At 50.7% G+C, this 26,099-nt stretch overlaps 1 pseudogene; it reads left to right on the top strand.

Annotated features, from left to right (window-relative positions):
* The window catches only part of LOC149461164 (mitochondrial mRNA pseudouridine synthase RPUSD3-like), a 35,310-nt pseudogene extending 9,993 nt beyond the window's left edge, over positions 1-25,317 (top strand).
* The last annotated feature ends 782 nt before the right edge of the window (positions 25,318-26,099 follow it).

Raw genomic sequence — 26,099 nt, 5'->3', positions numbered from 1 at the left:
CACGCTGATCAGAGGGAAATGCAAGTGTCGGTTCTCGGCTGCACTTTCCTCACGCTGTCAGATCGTGAGGAAAGTACTGCCGAGAACCGGCAGTTGTCAGAGCGGGGATCGGCACCGATCATCAGGGCACTGATGATCGGTGCCCAGCAGTGCCACCCGCAAGTTTCGCCCACCTGTGCCCAGCAGTGCGCCCACTAGCTCCGCCCACCTGTGCCCAGCAGATCACCCACCTGTGCCCAGCAGTGCACCCACCTGTGCCACTCTGCAGTGCCACCTACCTGTGCCCACCAGTGCCACCCACCTGTGCCCACCAGTGCCACCCACCTGTGCCCACCCAGCAGTGCAGCCCAGCAGTGCTGCCAGTCAGTGCCACCAGTCAGTGCCCAGGGGTTGTGCCAGTCAGTACCGCCAGTCAGTGCCCAGCAGTGATGCCAGTCAGTGCCGCCAGTCAGTACCCATCATCAGTGTCACATATCAGTGCTGCATATTAGTGCCGCCTATCCGTGACACCTCATTAGTGCTGTCTATCAGTGCCGCCTATCCGTGACACCTCATTAGTACTGCCTATCAGTGCCCTTTAGTGCTGCCTATCAGTGCCGCCTATCAGTGCTGCCTCATCAACGTACATCAGTGAAGGAGAAAAAATACCTGTTTGAAAAATTTTATAATAGAAACAAAGAAACTTTTTTGTTTTCAAATTTTTTGCACTTTTTTTATTTATAGCGCAAAAAGTAAAGTGCCCAGCGGCGATTAAATACCACCAAAGGAAAGCTCTATTTGTGAGAAAAAAATGATCAAAATTTCATATGGGTAATATGTTGCATGACCGCGCAATTGTCAATCAAAGTGCGGCAGCGCTGAAAGCTGAAAATTGGCCTGGTAAATAAGGGGGTATAAGTGCCCGGTAGGCAAGTGGTTAAGCAAATAACATATGCTGGAATGTTATTGTTTCAGTTGAATAAATCTATTTAAATTGTTATTATTAAGGTAATGATTATTTTTCTCCTTCCTAAGTACAACAGAAAAGTTGTCCAAATATGAAAGATTAACCTATTAAACTGGGGATAAAAAAACTAATATGAAAAGTTGTTATTCTAAAAATCTTCATCTACTTGCATATTAAAGTTATACCAGCAAGAATTAGTCTTTATGTAGAAAACTAGGATTTAAATCAAGCCTTACTGACTAGTGATTTAAATCGTGATTTAAATCAGTTTGATTTAAATCAAATCCACCCTGGTTCTCCTTGTCTGTCCTGTAGGGAGAGCTCCGGGCTCGTCCTCCTCTCCACCTGCCATGTGACAACCAAGCACTTTGAAGATTTTTATTCTCGGTGTCGGAAAGCAAAGAAACCATTTACAGCGTTCTGGTGAGTTTGTGTCTTCAAGTCCTGTAAGTTATACCCAAGATGTGTGAGCATTATGTACGATGCCAAAAGAATCCAAGTGAGCCCGTATAGGGCAAAGCAACAACTGAACTCGGGCATAAGTAAATATTGCCTAAATACATTCGTCATGTTTATTTTTCCTTGTATTTTGGCGCGCTTTGTGCATTTCTTCAAGATCTCTGCAGTATTCCAGTGTGAAACGTTGGCTTCCTGTAATAAAGACCTGTCACTGCTGCTCTCTCCTTGTGCAGGGTGGCTGGTCTTGTCTCCGCCTCCTCCTGTAGTTTATTGCAGGCAGCCTGTAATGGGTGGAGCCTGCTGGACCCTTCCCACAGCTCTGCTCTATGCATAGGAATTGCACAGCACAGTGATGATGTCACTGCTACTTTTACAAAGTAATATCTGACATTTAGTACACATAGTGGTTTTATATAGTCCATTGCTACTGAGGAATATATTTGAATGAAGGTTTTTGTGCCAGTCTACTCAGCGTCTTGTACTGCCGTTCTGCGAAGAAGCATAAATAACACCTACCTCTTAGATTGTAAGCTCCCAGGCAGGGGTAGAGTGACAACTCATGGGGCCCCTGGGCAATAGGGGATCATAGGGCCTTGGGCAAACTGAAAAAAGCCTATGAAAAAGGTACCAGGGGCATCTCATGGGGCCCCCTACTGACCCCGGGCCCTCGGGCAGTGCCCGAGGTTCCAAATGGTCAGTCCGCCCCTGCTCCCAGGACCCTCTTGTATTGAACTGTATTGTTGCTGTATTGTCTCCCTTTATATTGTAAAGCGCCGAGCAAACTGTTGGCACCATAAATCCTGTATTATAATAATACTTCCAGATACAGGGAGCATGTGACCTGCAGCAATGGTGATTGGTCGCACAGCCACCAATGATGTGACATGGAGGCAGACAGTGAGTCTAGAGCTTATACAGGGCTTAGACTCTAACACAGGGCTTCATTTCTTTGTTTCTGGCAGCCAAATAGAACAGTTGAGGGGGCAGCTAGATGAAGCTGTTGCTTTGCTTTGCATGGGATCTCTTTAAGGTTTTAGATTTTTTTTTTGGTTCCTCAGTTAGCAGAAGCATTGTCAGCATGCTGTGTACTCTTGTTAGCCCAGATTCTGTTGAAGACAGCAATACACATGCTGAAAGTTGACCAGTTCCTGCTGAACTGGCCAACTTTTGGTACATGTGTACTGGGCTTTAGTTGGCCATTAGGCTGCTTATCTGATAGAACTGTTAGACAACCCAATGACCATCTGAAGGAGTGAACACAGCAGGCTGACAACGCTGCTGTTAATGGCAAGGATGAGCCTTAAGGTGGGAATACACGATTAGAAAATCGACCGATCGGTCATCCGACGACCAAGAGGCGTTTGTTCGTTGGTCGAAATCGTGGCCCACATTAATTATCTAAAAAAAATCGTTCATCGGGCAATGCGTACTGTTGACGTCTTCTGTACAAGTGCAAGTGATGCGGTGTGCGTGTGACCTTGTAGCCACGCCCTTCAGGCCAGAACGAGCGATATACACAACAATTACCAGCAATGAGTATAATATCGTTTATTACATGACCTACATACATAAATAGTGATACATAATATATAATCTGCAGAATTCTGGTTTCATTATCTCATTAGCACAATCTACTTTTAACATTTGGATTTTTCCTTGGTGTTTACGAAGATTCCTTGGACATAAACATCCGGGTCATCTTCTGTTTCCGCTCATGCGTGATAGCGCTTGATTGATTTGTTTCGTACGACCGTCATACCACCGCATAGAAAATCGGCCATTCGTATGCAAAACGACAACATTTTTTGTTCACAATATCGTTATCGTTTAACACATCCTGCTCGTACTTATATAGCGCCATCAATTTATGCAGCACTTTACATATACAGTCAGGTCCATAAATATTGGGACATCGACACAATTGTAACATTTTTGGCTCTATACACCACCACAATGGATTTGAAATGAAACAAACAAGATGTGCTTTAACTGCAGACTGTCAGCTTTAATTTGAGGGTATTTACATCCAAATCTGGTGAACGGTGTAGGAATTACAACAGTTTACATATGTGCCTCCCACTTGTTAAGGGACCAAAAGTAATGGGACAATTGGCTTCTCAGCTGTTCCACGGCCAGGTGTGTGTTATTCCCTCATTATCCCAATTACAATGAGCAGATAAAAGGTCCAGAGTTCATTTCAAGTGTGCTATTTGCATTTGGAATCTGTTGCTGTCAACTCTCAAGATGAGATCCAAAGAGCTGTCACTATCAGTGAAACAAGCCATCATTAGGCTGAAAAAACAAAAAAAACCCATCAGAGAGATAGCAAAAACATTAGGCATGGCCAAAACAACTGTTTGGAACAACACAAAAAGACCAGGAAGACCATGGAAAACAACTGTGGTGGATGACCGAATTCTTTCCCTGGTGAAGAAAAGACCCTTCACAACAGTTGGCCAAATCAAGAACACTCTCCAGGAGGTAGGTGTATGTGTGTCAAAGTCAACAATCAAGAGAAAACTTCACCAGATTGAATACAGAGGGTTCACCACAAGATGTAAACCATTGGTGAGCCTCAAAAACAGGAAGGCCAGATTAGAGTTTGCCAAACGACATCTAAAAAAGCCTTCACAGTTCTGGAACAACATCCTATGGACAGATGAGACCGAGATCAACTTGTACCAGAGTGATGGGAAGAGAAGAGTATGGAGAAGGAAAGGAACTGCTCATGATCCTAAGCATACCACCTCATCAGTGAAGCATGGTGGTGGTAGTGTCATGGCGTGGGCATGTATGGCTGCCAATGGAACTGGTTCTCTTGTATTTATTGATGATGTGACTGCTGACAAAAGCAGCAGGATGAATTCTGAAGTGTTTCGGGCAATATTATCTGCTCATATTCAGCCAAATGCTTCACAACTCATTGGACGCCGCTTCACAGTGCAGATGGACAATGACCCAAAGCATACTGTAAAAGCAACCAAAGAGTTTTTTAAGGGAAAGAAGTGGAATGTTATGCAATGGCCAAGTCAATCACCTGACCTGAATCCGATTGAGCATGCATTTCACTTGCTGAAGACAAAACTGAAGGGAAAATGCCCCAAGAACAAGCAGGAACTGAAGACGGTTGCAGTAGAGGCCTGGCAGAGCATCACCAGGGATGAAACCCAGCGTCTGGTGATGTCTATGCGTTCCAGACTTCAGGCTGTAATTGATTGCAAAGGATTTGCAACCAAGTATTAAAAAGTGAAAGTTTGATTTATGATTTTTATTCTGTCCCATTACTTTTGGTCCCATAATAAGTGGGAGGCACATATGCAAACTGTTGTAATTCCTACACCGTTCACCTGATTTGGATGTAAATACCCTCAAATTAAAGCTGGCAGTCTGCAAATAAAGCACATCTTGTTAGTTTAATTTCAAATCCATTGTGCTGGTGTATAGTGCCCCATCATTGGTATCAGTGGGAGGAGGAATAGTGCCCCATCATTGGTATCAGTGGGAGGAGGAATAGTGCCCCATCATTGGTATCAGTGGGAGGAGGAATAATGCCCCATCATTGGTATCAGTGGGAGGAATAGTGCCCCATCCTTGGTGTCAGTGGGGGGAGGAATAGTGCCCCATCCTTGGTGTCAGTGGGGGGAGGAATAGTGCCCCATCCTTGGTGTCAGTGGGGGGAGGAATAGTGCCCCAATAGGGAACATGCATACTCCATGTAGTTAGTGTCGTGGCTGGGATTTGAATAAAGACTTCTTATGAATAATGGCCCCTTATTTTTCAGTGTGATCACTTTGGGAGTGCCAGACCCAGCGGAAGGGGATGTAAAAGTATCTCTAAAGGAGGAAAGTATTAAAGATCTAAGGCTGGTAAGTTGATTTGATGTCTCATTGGATTTGAGCAGCTTGTGGCCCTTTGGGGATTGAAGCTGAACTCCAGCCTTCCCTTCAGTCTTGTTGTACAGCTCCTCTCCTGTACTGTAATTGCTTACTCTGATTTCACTGCACACTGTGAGCTTCTCCTAGTGGCGTCCCGAGGCAGGTGCGGGGGGTGCGGTCCGCACCGGGTGACACCGACTGCAAGGGGTGACACCGGACCCACTCCACAAAAAGGTAAGTTGTAAAACAAGCCGACAATTGTCTGCTTTCTTTACAACTTTTTCTTGGAGCGGATCCGGTGTCACCCCGTATAGGTTGCATGCGGACGATCCTGCGGTGTGACACCGGTGTATTGGCAAGATGTGTCTCCCATGTAGATATGTCCCCCTAAAGCAACTGTGCATGTCCTGGTTTCAGGCACGATCAATCGATGATAGGGCTACTGCTATCATCTATTGATCGTGCCTGAAACCGGGACATGCGCAGTTGTACCGGACCCGCTCCAAGAAAAGGTAAGTTGTAAAGAAAGCTGACGATCCCCGCAGGATGGATCATATCTGCGGATTGAGCATAATAGATTGTAGTCCGATCCATTATGCTCAATCTGCAGATCCGATCTATTCTGTGGGGATCGTCGGAGGGGGTCTCACCAAGTGTTACCGCACCGGGTGACACCAACCCTAGGGACGCCCCTGGCTTCTCCCATTGTTCATTAGAAGCAGATCACATGGGGCCTGTCTCGTTTTCTGGCTGGAGGACATTCAGCACCCTCTAGGCCAGCGGTTCTCAACCTGGGGGTCGCGACCCCTTTGGGGGACGAACGACGCTTCCACAGGTGTCGCCTAAGACCATCAGAAAACACATATTTCCGATGGTCTTAGGAACCGAGACACCGCTCCTCTAGCCGTCTCCAGGTGTGGGCGGGATGACATGCCGCCCCTGTCATCTGGACACACCCCGGGATCAATCCTCGTCTGTGATTGGCCGCTGGAACTATAGCTCAGGAGAGGCACACAGGCGGCCAATCACCGGCGAGGAGGTGGAGCTTGGAGAGGAGGAGCCAAGCGGCACCGCGAAGATCGAGCGAGTGAAGAGGAGGAGAGCGGCCGGAGAAGGAAGACAGCTGACAGGTAAGTGTCGATACCATGGGAGAGGGAGGGAGCGAGCGAGCCCAGGCTGGAGCAGGGATCAGCAAGGTAAGTATCATTGGTGTCAGTGGGAATAGTGCCCCATCATTGGTGTTACTAATACCAATGATGGGGCACTATTCCTCCCACTGACACCAACGATGGGACACTATTCCTCCCACTGACACCAATGATGGGGCACTATTCCTCCCCCACTGACACCAAGGATGGGGCACAATTCCTCCCCCCACTGACACCAAGGATGGGGCACAATTCCTCCCCCCACTGACACCAAGGATGGGGCACAATTCCTCCCCCCACTGACACCAAGGATGGGGCACTATTCCTCCCCCCACTGACACCAAGGATGGGGCACTATTCCTCCCCCCACTGACACCAAGGATGGGGCACTATTCCTCCCCCCACTGACACCAAGGATGGGGCACTATTCCTCCCCCCACTGACACCAAGGATGGGGCACTATTCCTCCCCCCACTGACACCAAGGATGGGGCACTATTCCTCCCCCCACTGACACCAAGGATGGGGCACTATTCCTCCCCCCACTGACACCAAGGATGGGGCACTATTCCTCCCCCCACTGACACCAAGGATGGGGCACTATTCCTCCCCCCACTGACACCAAGGATGGGGCACTATTCCTCCCCCCACTGACACCAAGGATGGGGCACAATTCCTTCCCCCCACTGACACCAAGGATGGGGCACTATTCCTCCCCCCACTGACACCAAGGATGGGGCACTATTCCTCCCCCCACTGACACCAAGGATGGGGCACTATTCCTCCCCCCACTGACACCAAGGATGGGGCACTATTCCTCCCCCCACTGACACCAAGGATGGGGCACTATTCCTCCCCTCTTGGACACCAAGGATGGGGCACTATTCCTCCCCTCTTGGACACCAAGGATGGGGCACTATTCCTCTCCTCTTGGACACCAAGGATGGGGCACTATTCCTCCCCTCTTGGACACCAAGGATGGGGCACTATTCCTCCCCCCACTGACACCAAGGTTGGGGCACTATTCCTCCCCCCACTGACACCAAGGATGGGGCACTATTCCTCCCCCCACTGACACCAAGGATGGGGCACTATTCCTCCCCCCACTGACACCAAGGATGGGGCACTATTCCTCCCCCCACTGACACCAAGGATGGGGCACTATTCCTCCCCCCACTGACACCAAGGATGGGGCACTATTCCTCCCCCCACTGACACCAAGGATGGGGCGCTATTCCTCCCCCCACTGACACCAAGGATGGGGCACTATTCCTCCCCTCTTGGACACCAAGGATGGGGCGCTATTCCTCCCACGGACACCAATGACGGGGCGCTATTCCTCCCACGGACACCAATGACGGGGCGCTATTCCTCCCACGGACACCAATGACGGGGCGCTATTCCTCCCACGGACACCAATGACGGGGCGCTATTCCTCCCACGGACACCAATGACGGGGCGCTATTCCTCCCACGGACACCAATGACGGGGCGCTATTCCTCCCACGGACACCAATGACGGGGCGCTATTCCTCCCACGGACACCAATGACGGGGCGCTATTCCTCCCACGGACACCAATGACGGGGCGCTATTCCTCCCACGGACACCAATGACGGGGCGCTATTCCTCCCACGGACACCAATGACGGGGCGCTATTCCTCCCACGGACACCAATGACGGGGCGCTATTCCTCCCCCCACTGACACCAAGGACGGGGCGCTATTCCTCCCCCCACTGACACCAAGGACGGGGCGCTATTCCTCCCCTCTTGGACACCAAGGACGGGGCGCTATTCCTCTCCTCTTGGACACCAAGGACGGGGCGCTATTCCTCCCCTCTTGGACACCAAGGATGGGGCGCTATTCCTCCCCCCACTGACACCAAGGATGGGGCGCTATTCCTCCCCCCACTGACACCAAGGATGGGGCGCTATTCCTCCCCCCACTGACACCAAGGATGGGGCGCTATTCCTCCCCCCACTGACACCAAGGATGGGGCGCTATTCCTCCCCCCACTGACACCAAGGATGGGGCGCTATTCCTCCCCCCACTGACACCAAGGATGGGGCGCTATTCCTCCCCCCACTGACACCAAGGATGGGGCGCTATTCCTCCCCCCACTGACACCAAGGATGGGGCGCTATTCCTCCCCCCACTGACACCAAGGATGGGGCGCTATTCCTCCCCCCACTGACACCAAGGATGGGGCGCTATTCCTCCCCCCACTGACACCAAGGATGGGGCGCTGTTCCTCCCCCCACTGACACCACGGATGGGGCGCTGTTCCTCCCCCCACTGACACCACGGATGGGGCGCTGTTCCTCCCCCCACTGACACCAAGGATGGGGCGCTGTTCCTCCCCCCACTGACACCAAGGATGGGGCGCTGTTCCTCCCCCCACTGACACCAAGGATGGGGCGCTGTTCCTCCCCCCACTGACACCAAGGATGGGGCGCTGTTCCTCCCCCCACTGACACCAAGGATGGGGCGCTGTTCCTCCCCCCACTGACACCAAGGATGGGGCGCTGTTCCTCCCCCCACTGACACCAAGGATGGGGCGCTGTTCCTCCCCCCACTGACACCAAGGATGGGGCGCTGTTCCTCCCCCCACTGACACCAAGGATGGGGCGCTGTTCCTCCCCCCACTGACACCAAGGATGGGGCGCTGTTCCTCCCCCCACTGACACCAAGGATGGGGCGCTGTTCCTCCCCCCACTGACACCAAGGATGGGGCGCTGTTCCTCCCCCCACTGACACCAAGGATGGGGCGCTGTTCCTCCCCCCACTGACACCAAGGATGGGGCGCTGTTCCTCCCCCCACTGACACCAAGGATGGGGCGCTGTTCCTCCCCCCACTGACACCAAGGATGGGGCGCTATTCCTCCCCTCTTGGACACCAAGGATGGGGCGCTATTCCTCCCCTCTTGGACACCAAGGATGGGGCGCTATTCCTCCCCTCTTGGACACCAAGGATGGGGCGCTATTCCTCCCCTCTTGGACACCAAGGATGGGGCGCTATTCCTCCCCTCTTGGACACCAAGGATGGGGCGCTATTCCTCCCCTCTTGGACACCAAGGATGGGGCGCTATTCCTCCCCTCTTGGACACCAAGGATGGGGCGCTATTCCTCCCCCCACTGACACCAAGGATGGGGCGCTATTCCTCCCCCCACTGACACCAAGGATGGGGCGCTATTCCTCCCCCCACTGACACCAAGGATGGGGCGCTATTCCTCCCCCCACTGACACCAAGGATGGGGCGCTATTCCTCCCCCCACTGACACCAAGGATGGGGCGCTATTCCTCCCCCCACTGACACCAAGGATGGGGCGCTATTCCTCCCCCCACTGACACCAAGGATGGGGCGCTATTCCTCCCCCCACTGACACCAAGGATGGGGCGCTATTCCTCCCCCCACTGACACCAAGGATGGGGCGCTATTCCTCCCCCCACTGACACCAAGGATGGGGCGCTATTCCTCCCCCCACTGACACCAAGGATGGGGCGCTATTCCTCCCCCCACTGACACCAAGGATGGGGCGCTATTCCTCCCCCCACTGACACCAAGGATGGGGCGCTATTCCTCCCCCCACTGACACCAAGGATGGGGCGCTATTCCTCCCCCCACTGACACCAAGGATGGGGCGCTATTCCTCCCCCCACTGACACCAAGGATGGGGCGCTATTCCTCCCCCCACTGACACCAAGGATGGGGCGCTATTCCTCCCCCCACTGACACCAAGGATGGGGCGCTATTCCTCCCCCCACTGACACCAAGGATGGGGCGCTATTCCTCGCCCCACTGACACCAAGGATGGGGCGCTATTCCTCGCCCCACTGACACCAAGGATGGGGCGCTATTCCTCGCCCCACTGACACCAAGGATGGGGCGCTATTCCTCCCCCCACTGACACCAAGGATGGGGCGCTATTCCTCCCCCCACTGACACCAAGGATGGGGCGCTATTCCTCCCCCCACTGACACCAAGGATGGGGCGCTATTCCTCCCCCCACTGACACCAAGGATGGGGCGCTATTCCTCCCCCCACTGACACCAAGGATGGGGCGCTATTCCTCCCCCCACTGACACCAAGGATGGGGCGCTATTCCTCCCCCCACTGACACCAAGGATGGGGCGCTATTCCTCCCCCCACTGACACCAAGGATGGGGCGCTATTCCTCCCCCCACTGACACCAAGGATGGGGCGCTATTCCTCCCCCCACTGACACCAAGGATGGGGCGCTATTCCTCCCCCCACTGACACCAAGGATGGGGCGCTATTCCTCCCCCCACTGACACCAAGGATGGGGCGCTATTCCTCCCCCCACTGACACCAAGGATGGGGCGCTATTCCTCCCCCCACTGACACCAAGGATGGGGCGCTATTCCTCCCCCCACTGACACCAAGGATGGGGCGCTATTCCTCCCCCCACTGACACCAAGGATGGGGCGCTATTCCTCCCCCCACTGACACCAAGGATGGGGCGCTATTCCTCCCCCCACTGACACCAAGGATGGGGCGCTATTCCTCCCCCCACTGACACCAAGGATGGGGCGCTATTCCTCCCCCCACTGACACCAAGGATGGGGCGCTATTCCTCCCCCCACTGACACCAAGGATGGGGCGCTATTCCTCCCCCCACTGACACCAAGGATGGGGCGCTATTCCTCCCCCCACTGACACCAAGGATGGGGCGCTATTCCTCCCCCCACTGACACCAAGGATGGGGCGCTATTCCTCCCCCCACTGACACCAAGGATGGGGCGCTATTCCTCCCCCCACTGACACCAAGGATGGGGCGCTATTCCTCCCCCCACTGACACCAAGGATGGGGCGCTATTCCTCCCCCCACTGACACCAAGGATGGGGCGCTATTCCTCCCCCCACTGACACCAAGGATGGGGCGCTATTCCTCCCCCCACTGACACCAAGGATGGGGCGCTATTCCTCCCCCCACTGACACCAAGGATGGGGCGCTATTCCTCCCCCCACTGACACCAAGGATGGGGCGCTATTCCTCCCCCCACTGACACCAAGGATGGGGCGCTATTCCTCCCCCCACTGACACCAAGGATGGGGCGCTATTCCTCCCCCCACTGACACCAAGGATGGGGCGCTATTCCTCCCCCCACTGACACCAAGGATGGGGCGCTATTCCTCCCCCCACTGACACCAAGGATGGGGCGCTATTCCTCCCCCCACTGACACCAAGGATGGGGCGCTATTCCTCCCCCCACTGACACCAAGGATGGGGCGCTATTCCTCCCCCCACTGACACCAAGGATGGGGCGCTATTCCTCCCCCCACTGACACCAAGGATGGGGCGCTATTCCTCCTCCCACGGACACCAATGACGGGGCGCTATTCCTCCCACGGACACCAATGACGGGGCGCTGTTCCTCCCACGGACACCAATGACGGGGCGCTGTTCCTCCCACGGACACCAATGACGGGGCGCTGTTCCTCCCCCCACTGACACCAAGGACGGGGCGCTGTTCCTCCCCCCACTGACACCAAGGACGGGGCGCTGTTCCTCCCCCCACTGACACCAAGGACGGGGCGCTGTTCCTCCCCCCACTGACACCAAGGACGGGGCGCTGTTCCTCCCCCCACTGACACCAAGGACGGGGCGCTGTTCCTCCCCCCACTGACACCAAGGACGGGGCGCTGTTCCTCCCCCCACTGACACCAAGGACGGGGCGCTGTTCCTCCCCCCACTGACACCAAGGACGGGGCGCTGTTCCTCCCCCCACTGACACCAAGGACGGGGCGCTGTTCCTCCCCCCACTGACACCAAGGACGGGGCGCTGTTCCTCCCCCCACTGACACCAAGGACGGGGCGCTGTTCCTCCCCCCACTGACACCAAGGACGGGGCGCTGTTCCTCCCCCCACTGACACCAAGGACGGGGCGCTGTTCCTCCCCCCACTGACACCAAGGACGGGGCGCTGTTCCTCCCCCCACTGACACCAAGGACGGGGCGCTGTTCCTCCCCCCACTGACACCAAGGACGGGGCGCTGTTCCTCCCCCCACTGACACCAAGGACGGGGCGCTGTTCCTCCCCCCACTGACACCAAGGACGGGGCGCTGTTCCTCCCCCCACTGACACCAAGGACGGGGCGCTGTTCCTCCCCCCACTGACACCAAGGACGGGGCGCTGTTCCTCCCCCCACTGACACCAAGGACGGGGCGCTGTTCCTCCCCCCACTGACACCAAGGACGGGGCGCTGTTCCTCCCCCCACTGACACCAAGGACGGGGCGCTGTTCCTCCCCCCACTGACACCAAGGACGGGGCGCTGTTCCTCCCCCCACTGACACCAAGGACGGGGCGCTGTTCCTCCCCCCACTGACACCAAGGACGGGGCGCTGTTCCTCCCCCCACTGACACCAAGGACGGGGCGCTGTTCCTCCCCCCACTGACACCAAGGACGGGGCGCTGTTCCTCCCCCCACTGACACCAAGGACGGGGCGCTGTTCCTCCCCCCACTGACACCAAGGACGGGGCGCTGTTCCTCCCCCCACTGACACCAAGGACGGGGCGCTGTTCCTCCCCCCACTGACACCAAGGACGGGGCGCTGTTCCTCCCCCCACTGACACCAAGGACGGGGCGCTGTTCCTCCCCCCACTGACACCAAGGACGGGGCGCTGTTCCTCCCCCCACTGACACCAAGGACGGGGCGCTGTTCCTCCCCCCACTGACACCAAGGACGGGGCGCTGTTCCTCCCCCCACTGACACCAAGGACGGGGCGCTGATCCTCCCCCCACTGACACCAAGGACGGGGCGCTGATCCTCCCCCCACTGACACCAATGACGGGGCACTATTCCTCCTGCAAAATTACAGTTATGAAGTAGCAACGAAAATAATTTTATGGTTGGGGGTCACCACAACATGAGGAACTGTATTAAAGGGTCGCGGCGTTAGAAAGGTTGAGAACCACTGCTCTAGGCCTTTCCTCCCCAGCCTGACTGTCCCTGGCCCAACCCTTTCATTCATTGGATTTCAGTTTTTTCCAATCATGCAGGCTCAGGATCACTTGGGGGTGTTACCTAGGGGGGTCTGCATACAAATAAAGCCTGACTCGGAATGCCCACTGCTCCCACTAATCAAGACACTTTAATATTTGCATAACTCCTCCCAAGAACCAGCTCATTGTTTTCTTAGGCACTGAGGGCTCTTGAAAGGAGTACTAAAGCAGGGGGCTGTGGTGTATTTAGGAAACTACTGTATGTACAGCACCTTGTTGGCCCCTCACAATAGCCATGATCTGCCTGCACTGCATAGAGAAGCACAGACACCCAGTGATAGTGTCACTGGGTCTAAAATAAGGTATGCAATGAAAAGATTTTATTTAAAAATGTCATTAGCATGTTGCTGGGGGAAGGAGGTATGAAATAAGCAGATGTGTTGAGTTATTTTTCTGTGTAGATGCAGTTTATGATTTTTGTACAGGTCATTCTAGTGACTGACCCATCCAAAGGGAGCCTGGAGAGAAGAGAATTGAAGGAGACGTACATTCTATAAGGTTCTGGACTCTGTGGATGGTTGTTCTTTGTTACAGCTGCAGCCCATGAAAGGTACATCATAAATGCTCTGTAGGCTCAATGATAGTCAGTGGTGAGACGTTTGCATGTCCTGGAACCCCTGTACTGCTCTATGTAACAAGGACAGAGGGCAAAGGCAGCGCACCTGTGGTGGAAGGCCATGTACAGTATATTTTCAATGAGTGCGTAGTGCTCTAACCTCTTGGTGCTGGCGCCTCCCGGCCCTTTTAAGGGTTTCAGAAAACTGGGAGGCGGGGTTTAGGATCATGTGACCGCCGTGACACGTTGTCACGGCGGTCACATGATCGGGAAAGGTCTCGATCGAAAGTGGAGATCGGGATATTTCCGTGAGTACCAGACATGTGTCCTGGGAGCGTGCAGGGCGGGCACTCTCAGCACATATGTTCTTTTTTAATAGAACGCAAATGTGTGGCCGCTCGGCGTCTAGGCCCAAACGCCGGCAGGCCGGACATTTGGGTTCGGCCGGCATGAAGAGGTTAAATGTAAATCCAATTGCTAAAATCACATACAAGCTTTTCAAATCTGCAACTTTTCATTCTAATAATTCCTGCTGATCCTGCCATGAATGTACTTGTGCAGGCACTTCCTGTTACAGGGCGACAACGCTCTGTCTTTGTCTACCAGTTGTGCTCCTATGTTGTCACACTGTAACACGACCTCTTACAGAGATTACAAGTGGCTGTTTGAACCCACATCACACAGGCATGGTCTACTGCTGTCATCAGGAAACCCACCCTGAGAAATGTTATGCAGCCATCACTGGAGTGCATGTAGACAGGAAGAAGCTGCAGGAGATCAGAAGTAACAAAGGATACATAAAGATTGTTTTATCCAGTTTACTAACGTTTACAAAAAAATAGTAAATGCACATTATTTAGCAGGTAAAAGATGTGCATTTCATTTTTTTTTTTTATTCCCCCCCCCAATGTGTTGAACATAATTTACAGCAGCGGTGTCCACAATTTCTAAATAAAGGGCAAGATTACTGTCCTTCAGACTTTAGGGGGGCTAGACTGTAGCCGGTAGGAGAAACAGGCGTCCTGGTGTCAGTGGAGTAAATGCTACACTGTTAGTATTGGGAGAGTAATAGTGGTCCTTCATTGGTGTCAGTTGAAGCAATAGTGCCTCATTATTGGTATTCGTAAGAGAAATAGTGCCCCATCGGAGGTATCAGTGAGAGGAATGGTGCCCCATCATTGGTGTCAATGGGAGGAATAGTGCCCCATCATTGGTATCAGTGAGAGGAATAGTGCCCCATCATTGGTATCAGTGGGGGGAACAGTGCTCCATCATTGGTATCAGTGAGAGGAATAGTGTCCCATCATTGGTGTCAGTGGGAGGAATAGTGCCCCATCATTGGTATCAGTGGGAGGAATAGTGCCCCATCATTGGTGTCAATGGGAGGAATAGTGTCCCATCTTTGGTGTCAATGGGAGGAATAGTGCCCCGTCATTGGTGTCAGCGAGAGGAAGGGTGCCCCGTCATTGGTGTCAGCGGGAGGCATAGTGCCCCGTTATTGGTGTCAGCGAGAGGAATAGTGCCCCGTTATTGGTGTCAGCGAGAGGAAGGGTGCCCCGTCATTGGTGTCAGCGGGAGGAGTAGTGCCCCGTCATTGGTGTCAGCGGGAGGAGTAGTGCCCCGTCATTGGTGTCAGCGGGAGGAGTAGTGCCCCGTCATTGGTGTCAGCGGGAGGAGTAGTGCCCCGTCATTGGTGTCAGCGGGAGGAGTAGTGCCCCGTCATTGGTGTCAGCGGGAGGAGTAGTGCCCCGTCATTGGTGTCAGCGGTAGGAGTAGTGCCCCGTCATTGGTGTTAGCGGGAGGAGTAGTGCCCCGTCATTGGTGTCAGCGGGAGGAGTAGTGCCCCGTCATTGGTGTCAGCGGGAGGAATAGTGCCCCGTCATTGGTGTCAGCGGGAGGAATAGTGCCCCGTCATTGGTGCCAGCGGGAGGAGTAGTGCCCCGTCTTTGGTGCCAGCGGGAGGAGTAGTGCCCCGTCTTTGGTGCCAGCGGGAGGAGTAGTGCCCCGTCTTTGGTGCCAGCGGGAGGAGTAGTGCCCCGTCATTGGTGTCAGCGGGAGGAATAGTACCCCGTCATTGGTGTCAGCGGGAGGAATAGTGCCCCGTCATTGGTGTCAGCGGGAGGAATAGTGCCCCGTCATTGGTGTCAGCGGGAGGAATAGTGCCCCGTCATTGGTGTCAGCGGGAGGAATAGTGCCCCGTCATTGGTGTCAGCGGGAGGAGTAGTGCCCCGTCATTGGTGTCAGCGGGAGGAGTAGTGCCCCGTCATTGGTGCCAGCGGGAGGAGTAGTGCCCCGTCTTTGGTGCCAGCGGGAGGAGTAGTGCCCCGTCTTTGGTGCCAGCGGGAGGAGTAGTGCCCCGTCTTTGGAGCCAGCGGGAGGAGTAGTGCCCCGTCTTTGGTGCCAGCGGGAGGAGTAGTGCCCCGTCTTTGGTGCCAGCGGGAGGAGTAGTGCCCCGTCTTTGGTGCCAGCGGGAGGAGTAGTGCCCCGTCTTTGGTGCCAGCGGGAGGAGTAGTGCCCCGTCTTTGGTGCCAGCGGGAGGAGTAGTGCCCCGTCTTTGGTGTCAGCGGGAAGGGTAGTGCCCCGTCATTGGTGTCAGCGGGAAGGGTAGTGCCCCGTCATTGGTGTCAGCGGGAGGAGTAGTGCCCCGTCATTGGTGTCAGCGGGAGGAGTAGTGCCCCGTCATTGGTGTCAGCGGGAGGAGTAGTGCCCCGTCATTGGTGTCAGCGGGAGGAGTAGTGCCCCGTCATTGGTGTCAGCGGGAGGAGTAGTGCCCCGTCATTGGTGTCAGCGGGAGGAGTAGTGCCCCGTCATTGGTGTCAGCGGGAGGAGTAGTGCCCCGTCATTGGTGTCAGCGGGAGGAGTAGTGCCCCGTCATTGGTGTCAGCGGGAGGAGTAGTGCCCCGTCATTGGTGTCAGCGGGAGGAGTAGTGCCCCGTCATTGGTGTCAGCGGGAGGAGTAGTGCCCCGTCATTGGTGTCAGCGGGAGGAGTAGTGCCCCGTCATTGGTGTCAGCGGGAGGAGTAGTGCCCCGTCATTGGTGTCAGCGGGAGGAGTAGTGCCCCGTCATTGGTGTCAGCGGGAGGAGTAGTGCCCCGTCTTTGGTGCCAGCGGGAGGAGTAGTGCCCCGTCTTTGGTGCCAGCGGGAGGAGTAGTGCCCCGTCTTTGGTGCCAGCGGGAGGAGTAGTGCCCCGTCTTTGGTGCCAGCGGGAGGAGTAGTGCCCCGTCTTTGGTGCCAGCGGGAGGAGTAGTGCCCCGTCTTTGGTGCCAGCGGGAGGAGTCGTGCCCCGTCTTTGGTGCCAGCGGGAGGAGTAGTGCCCCGTCTTTGGTGCCAGCGGGAGGAGTAGTGCCCCGTCATTGGTGTCAGCGGGAGGAGTAGTGCCCCGTCATTGGTGTCAGCGGGAGGAGTAGTGCCCTGTCATTGTTAATGAGAAGAATAGTGTCCCATCATTGGTGTCAGTGAGGAGAATGTGGGTGTCCCGTTGTCTGTCAGGAACTACAGTATCCCCCACTGTTCCTGACAGTGAAGGGAAATAGTGTCCCAAGGGCCGGATAAAGCCAAGAAAAAGGCCACATCTGGCCCCCGGGCCGCAGTTGGGAGACCACTGTCTTACAGTCACCTAAAAATGGAATTGCTCCTTTTGGGGAGGATTATTTGCATTTATCATTATTTTATATTTTTTACTACTTTTTATTTGCAGTCTTTAAAGACCAGCTGCTGGTTCAATGCACCCTGAAGTTTTGTCCAGTACTTGGCGATCACACGTACAGCATGCGGGTAGTAAAGATTTTGGGAAAGGACATCTATATCCCCTTTGATGTGGCTCTTCCACAAACTCAGGTAGATGCTTGGCTGATTTTCTTAAAGAGTACCTGTCACATTTCCAGTATAAATAATGTTCTAGAGCCAGTATACAAAATCTTACAACGTGAAGCGTTGCTGCTCTTTGCCGAAATGTGAACTCCAGGCAGATATAAGACACAATTGAATGCAGCTCTGTTATCATTCCGTGTATTTTGTAACCCCTTCCAGCCCAGCCCAGGGTCTCTGTATCAGGGTCTTTATGCCTGGTGGGTGGGAAAGACCAGCCGATCGTGTGATCATTGCAATTGCCTATCAGTGGTTATGTGATTGTGAGCCAGTCCTGCCAGCTTCCAATCATTAAGGGCTCATGTACACTGCAGCTGATAAACTGACGTTCAGGAGCCATTCAGCATTTTTTTCTGCAGCCCCTGAACTCTCCTTTATGTTTTCCTATGTGTCCATGTACACAGAGTCGTTTACAGTCATTTACAGGCAGTTGAGTTTACAGTTGTTTTTTTGAACGCACCAAACTGGAGTAGATTTTACCAGCGTTTCAAACGCTTGTAAACGTGGTTAACTGCGTTTATAAGCATTTGCGTTTAGAAGCATTTTTTTAACTGGTCCATATCCAGATGCTGTCCAGAGCCTTTTTTCATCATCAGAAATGCATGCAAAGTGTTTTCACTTTTTTACTGTTTTTCAGTGCATTCTGGGCGTTTGGGAAGGTCTCCTGAGGTTATCTTTTAAAAATGCTTCTAAACACAAACGTGCATAAACACGGTATGCAAACGCAGCTAAACTGATGTTTTTTTAACCTACGTTTTACAGCAGTCAGTTTCCATAGTTCAGAAGAGTTTTCCAAACACCCCGTGTACATGAGCCCTTATAGAGACCAAAGGCTGTCTTTGACAGCTTGGTCACTGTGCTGGGTATACGACGTGAGCACGCCTTCAATTCATAAAGCTCTGCCTTCCACGGACGCATATATGAGATGTGTGGGTTCTAAAGCCCACTCATTTTGCATTACGTGAACGGCAAGAGGTTAATGTAAGCAGTGTAAGTGCCTGAATGTGACTCAGTATCAGCATCTTGTAGTTCCTCAAACAGCAGAGCTCAGACTGGGAGTAAGAGAAACAGCATAAAGGAGGCAGTAATGTTTGCTGCATTTCCTTTTGCTGTGGCGTATCCCGATAGGAGGAGAGAGTGAAGTGCCAGAGTTCAGCCTATCAAACCTACTGCTTTTCTATTCACTTTTCAGTCACAGGGGGTGTAGGGGAATAAGGTCTGTAAGTATTAACTACTGCAATAAAAAAAACAAAGGGCAAACGTGAAATTCTGTTTGAAACTGGACAAATCTGCCACAGAGACATTTGACATGATTCAGAAAGTTTATGGCAATGCTGCAATGAGTTGGTTGAAGTGTTTTGAGTAGCACATGTGCTTCAAGAGCAGAAGAACATCACTGGAAGACGAGGAGAGATCAGGAAGACCTTCAACAAGCTCAACCCTCGAAAATGTCGAAACCAATCGGCAATTTGTGCATGATGATCATTGGAGAACAATCCACAACATTGCTGCCATTGTCGGTATATCATACGGCAGTGTTTCTCAACCTTTTTTACAGTTTAGGCACCCTTAAAAATGATGGACAATCCCGAGGCACCCTTAAAAATGATGGACAATCCCGAGGCACCCTTTTAAAATGGACAGTCTTGAGGCACCCCATTCTAAAAGTGAAATGTTTTATATAACGCAGCAACATCCACACATGTAGGACACCCAACATTAGAGGGGATTCATTCTTCCAAAGCAAATACACTTTTGCACACTGGTACTGACTAGTATTCCCATGTTTCTCCTCTCCCTCAGTTTTTCTCCATCACTGAGCTAATGTGACCCCAGCACTGATGGAGGGGGGCAGGGAAGGGTCAAACTAGGATGCTGTGCAGGCAGCTGACATCCTGCTTTTCAACTGATGATGTCATTGGTTGTCAGGATGCTGGCACCTAGAAGGTCATAATGTTGCACAATGAAAACCCTGTGGCTTTGTGTAACTAAAAGGCAGGCTTGTATACAAGTTTTGGGCATTTGGCCAAGGCACCCCTGAAGAAACATGAAGGCAGTCCAGGCTATCCTCATGTGTGATTTGAACATGTGACATGTGTTGGTTATGTGTTAGAGAAGACACTGGTAGCTTGTGATGAGGCAGAACTCTGCCTTTACTTGTGTGGCTTAAGTTACAAACATACAGAACACATTTCAGCAAACTGTGACAGCAGACATCTTGGTTTGCGATGAGAGAGAAGAATAGAGAACCAACAAGTTTTACAAATATGCACAACTAATAACCTTAGTGTACAGTGCCATCTACTGGTCAAGTGATATTAACATACAACACTATATATAGTACATTATAGTACATTGTGTTGCATTCCCAACAACATGTTGCTGCCAAGTTCGACCCCAGGCTGCAATTATCTCACTTCTGCACTCACCAAATCTGGCTCCTGCAGACTTTACCCTCTTTGTAAAGAAGAGATCCAAGAATAGCAGAAGGTGCTTGATGCGCTTTGAAAAGAAGACCTCCAGGACACATTCCAGAAGTGACCGGAACACTGGGAGCGCTGTATTGCTGTGCAAGGGGACTATGTTGAAGGTGGAAGTGTGTGAACGTAGATAAAGTACTTTCTTGTAAACAGTGGTAGTCGCCAAACCTTTTGATACCATCTCATCTGTATTGTAGCTGTAGGTATATGCCTAGAGTTCTGCTTTAATATTTGTTTAAAATTATGTTTATGACGAGACCTATAATAAAAAATAAACACAAGAAAATTTATTTTTATTTAATAACATACTACGGCATTGAAGAGCAAAAAGTGATGATAATCATTTAGACCCTGTTGGCATTCCAGACTCATTGGGAGACATAATTTCACTTCAGACAGCCAAAATGAAAGCTCAACTCTAGGCAAATGGTCACCCAGTCAGGGCAAAAGTAAACAAAACAACTCGGGCTGCAGGGGTGAGCCTGGGCTTTAAACTCCAACCAAAATGTATCTCTAGCTTTAGATGGCTTGAGGAAGAATTGCATTTCTGTCAGGCTTTTATTTCTGCCTGTGAACCTGTTTGATAGACTTCCCCCTTAATTCCTGTTCACCAAATAAAAGGGATTATCACCGTGACAGAAAGGCGCAGATAGTAAACCATTTCAGATGTTCTAACCCCTCTTCACGGCTTAAATTGTATTGTTGTTTGTGTCCCTATTGGAGACATTTCCCATCCTAATAAATCATCTCAATAGGAAAACCTATCCATTGTATTTATCCAACACCAGAGAAGTTTACTGAACATTGTGGTAACAAACCGATTCATGTTTGTCTTGGTTTTCTCCAGCGGGTAGAAGAGAGGATTCTTCGTAAGATGCATTTTTCAAGCCAGCTGATGCATCGGATGCCTCTTCACCTCCACCTTCACCAGCTGTTAATGCCAAAGGATCCTCGAGGGAGGTACCCTGCACATATCCAGGCTCCACCCCTGCCCTTCTTCCAGCGGACAATGGAACTCTTGGGACTTAGGATGCAAAATTAACCTGCTTGCATTAAGCATGGTTTCATCTGCAGATGGATTTCAGGATTGTCTAAGCCAGCAATGGGTAAACTACGGCCCGCGGGCCGTATACAGCCCGGCGGACCTTTTAATCCGGCCCGCGGAGCTAGGCTCCCGCTAGGCTCCTCTCACAGTCTGCCCTGAAGACCGGTGTAGCATGAAAATCTGTCTCCTATGAGGATCTGTCCCCCTCGACGTATCTGCGCATGTGCCGGAGATCGCCGATCGGCTGCTAATGCCTGAAACTGGCACATGCGCAGATACGTTGAGGGGGACAGATCCTCATAGGAGACAGATTTTCATGCTACACCGGAACGGCGCGAGAATACGGCGATAGGAACGCGCGAAGCAAAGGTAAGTGAATTGACACGGGGGACTTGGGGACTTAATATGGGGGATGAATTAATATGGGGAATGAATTACTATATGGGGGATGAATTACTATATGGGGGATGAATTACTATATGGGGGATGAATTACTATGCTTACTATGGGGGAATATTACTATACTTACTATGGATGACACATACACATCATTCATCTACTCTTGGTCTGGCCCCCAGGTCCAATATATGAACCCATTGCGGCCCTCAAGTCAAAAACTTTGCCCACCCCTGGTCTAAGCCATTTCCAACTGTATCATGATTTCACTGTGGACTTTTAACTGTAGCTCCCTGCAGAATATATTTTTTGGGGACAATTTGAGTGATCCCAAAACACATACAATAAGTAGCCTCGTTTCTGGATTTACAAAATAGTTTTTTTGTTTTGTTTTGTTTTTTTTAACTGTAATGCAACTTAAAATGACAGTGTCACTTCATGCTCTTAATTATGACTTCATTGTTTTTTTAACACATAAACACATGTAATGATAAAACATCACCTTTTCTAATGTTGGCCTCCAAGCATAGGTTGATGTGACTGTGGGCAAAATACAATAAAAAGATGTGCAATACCATATAGATAAAGTAATAGAAGTACCACTCCTCCACTAAAAGTTCAGAATGGGATTTTATTTAAAAATCTTCATAGGAAAGTCAACGTGTTTCAGGTGCTGTAAGAGTCCCCCTTTGTCAGGGCTGAGAAGGACCTAAAATCTGAACCGTGGACCATGCAATAACAGAGGTATGGACAATATCCATCTCCTGTCTACATGTGTGATTTCACTGCAGAATGAACAGTGTTGTCACCATTTTAACCACTTCCCGTCCAGCACATGTCCATAAACGGCCGGGCGGGAGCAGTGCAGGAGCGGGTTGCCGTTCATAAATGGCGCCCGCATTTTGAGCCTGTCTGTGCTCCATGGGAGCGTGCAGCACCGCAATCTGGTGTCTGCTTTGTCCTCCGGACACAGCGGAACACTGATCGCTGTACGGGACCTCAGTGATCACATGAATAGTAGTAAGCAAGATGTCACTTCCTGACATCATTGCTTACTACTAGTGAAATCTGTGAATGATCACAGAGATCACACGCTACAAGGCTATTCACAACAGCCTTGTACCATGTGACAAGCTGTGACCAATTGCAGCTCTCGCAGTAGGAGAAATGATTGCTTTTACAGCCTTTATGGTGTATTCAAAAAAAATCTTCATCAGGCAGTATATTTAAAAAAAAAACTAATAAAAATATTAAAAAATAATAAATTATACATAATTAAAATAAATGATCATTTTTGGTTATACAGTGAAGGAAATAGAAATTTGATCCCCTGCTGATTTTGAATGTTTGCCCACTCACAAAGAAATGATCAGTCTAAAAATCAAATGGTGTATTGTAACACTGAGAGAGAGAATAGTAACAAAAAATTCGAAAGAAATGCATGGCTAACAAATGATGCACTGATTTGCATGTTCACGAGGGAAATAAGTATTTGATCCCCTTCACAAAACATGACTTAGTGCTTGGTGGCAAATCCCTTGTTGGCAATCACAGAGGTCAGACGTTTCCTGTAGTTGGCCACCAGGTTTGCACACATCTCAGGAGGGATTTTGGCCCACTCCTCCTGGCAGATCCTCTCCAAGTCCTTAAGGTTTGGTGGCTGACGTTTGTCAACTCAAACTTTCAGCTCCCTCTACAGATTTTTAATGGGATTAAGGGGTGGAGACTGGCTAGACCACTCTTCTTGAGCCACTCCTTTGTTGCCTTGGCTGTGTGTTTTGGGTCATTGTCATGCTGGAACACCAATCCAAGACCCATTTTCAATGCCCTGGCTGAGGGAAGAAGGTTCTCACCCAAGATTTGATGGTACATTGCCCCGTCCATCATCCCTTTGATGCAGTGCAGTTATCCTGTCCCCTTAGCAAAAAAAACACCCCCAAAGCAGAATGTTTCCACCACCATGTTTGACAGTTGGGATGGTGTTCTTGGGGTTATAGGCAGCATTCCTCTTCCTCCAAATTTGTTGAGTTGATGCCAAAGAGCTCGATTTTGGTCTCATCTGACCACAACACTTTCAACCAGTCCTCCTCTGCATCATTCAGATGTTTAGTGGCAAACTTCAGACATGTGCTTTCTTGAGCAGAGGGACCTTGTGGGCACTGCAGGATTTCAATCCTTGTCAGCATAGTGTGTTACCAATTGTTTTCTTGGTGGCTGAAGATCATTGACAAGATCCTCACATGTAGTTCTGGGATGATTCCTCACTGTTCTCATGATCATTGACACTCCACGAGGTGAGATCTTGCATGGTGCAACAGACCTAGGGAGACTTACAGTTGTTTTGCGTTTCTTCCATTTCACAAATGATTACACCAACTGCTTGGTGTTACTTTGGTAGCCCAGTCCAGCCTTGTGTAGGTCTACAATCTTGTCCCTGACATCCTTGGACTGCTCTTTGGTCTTTGCCATGGTGGAGAGTTTGGAATCTAATTGTTTGATTGCTCCTGTGGACAGGTGTCTTTTATACAGGTAATTAAATGAGATTAGCAGAACTCCCTTTAAAAGACTGCTTCTAATCTCAACTTGCTACCTGCATAAAAGACATCTGGTAGCCAGAAATCCTGCTGAACGCATTTCCTTCACTGTATCCGGTTTAACCTACCGGGCACTTTTACCCCCTTCCTGTCCAGACCAATTTTCAGCTTTCAGCAGTCTTATACTTTGAATGACAATTGTGCGGTCATGCAACATTGTACCCAAACTAAATTTTTATCTTTTTTTTTTTTTTTTTTTTTTTTTTTTTTTAGATAAATAGAGCTTTCTTTTGGTGGTATTTAATCACCAGTGGGGTTTTTATTTTTTGCTAAACAAACCAAAAAAGACCAAACATTGTTTTAGTTTTTTAGCTTTTTTAGTTTTGTTATAAAGTTTTTAAAAAATTAATTTGTCTCCTTCACTGATTGGCACAGATAGGCTGCACTGATGAGGAGCCACTGATGAGGCTGCACTGTTAGGTGGCACTGATTCAACTGATGGGCAAAATGAACAGCCTCTTTACCTTTAGTAAATCAACCCCATGAAGTTTCCTGATCTGACTGTAACCAGCTGGATCAAGGATCCCGATCCTGGACTCTAAGGCCTGGTTCAAACAAGTGCAATGCGTTTTTGAGGAGATTGTGCCTAAATGGTTAGCACTTCCACCTGGCAGAACTAGGGTCATTGGTTCGTATGCCAACCTCGGCACCACCTGCCTGGAGTTTGCATGTTCTCCCTGTGCCTGCCTGGGTTTCCTCCGGGTACTCTGGTTTCTTCCCACACTCCAAAGACATGCTGGTAGGTTAATTGGCTCCTGTCTAAATTCGCCCTAGTATGTGTATGAATGAATGTGAGTTAGGGACCTTAGATTGTACACCCCTTGAGGGTTAGGGACCGATGTGAATGTACAATATATATGTAAAGCGCTGCGTAAATTGATAGCGCTATATAAGTACCTGAAATAAATAAATTTGAAGTGCAACTTGTGAGTGATTTTGACATGATTTTACTCCTGTGGATTTCATGCAGTTTCATCCCTAGTAGTCAAGGTGTTGCTGCTTTACCTGGATGGAGAGTTGAAGGTTAAAAAACATGAAATCACTTTCCAGATCGCATCAGAATCGAATATACGTGCAATTTCTATGTGATTCCTTTGAACTCTATGGGGCCAAAATTGTTCTGGAATCGCATCAAAGTTCCAAAATTGCTCCATGCTGAGTTGCATTCATGTAAATAGACATCATTGAGAACAATGTGATTTCCATCATCATGCAATTCTGTGCGACTCAAGTCTGAACCAGGACAGAGGCCTTACAGGGAATATGAATGAAATAGCCAGAAGAAAACACATGATAAGCAGTTATAAAACTTTATTTGCACAGAGCTGGGACAACCAGCACCATCACATTTCTCCAGGGAGATAAAGGTAGATAGTGAGAGAAGAGTGCATTTTTCTGCAGTGATTGTTCATTTTCCAAACAGTTTTACATCAATCAGTACAGAAAAAGTATATATCACAGTCTCATGTATGCAATAGTAAAGCACAGTGTATGCACCATGTTTAGCCTGTAGGGGGCCTCACAAACAGCACGGGTCATATAGTCTCTGAGGGCGTATGTCTGGTCAAAGTTATAAAAAAAAAAGTATTCAGTACATCTCTTCAATATGTGCACAGTTCCCTATATTTTCTTTCTCTTTAAAAAAGTACCAAAAAATACCTGTTGAACCTGTCCGAAATCCAGTGTGCTCATGACTTCTTTTAGT

Source organism: Staurois parvus, unplaced genomic scaffold, assembly GCF_062004578.1.
Source record: "Staurois parvus isolate SC_StPar_1 unplaced genomic scaffold, SC_StPar_1.0 ptg000209l, whole genome shotgun sequence".
Lineage (NCBI taxonomy): Eukaryota > Metazoa > Chordata > Amphibia > Anura > Ranidae > Staurois > Staurois parvus.
Note: the sequence above shows the minus strand (reverse complement) of the source record. Positions and strands in the feature narration are given on the sequence as shown.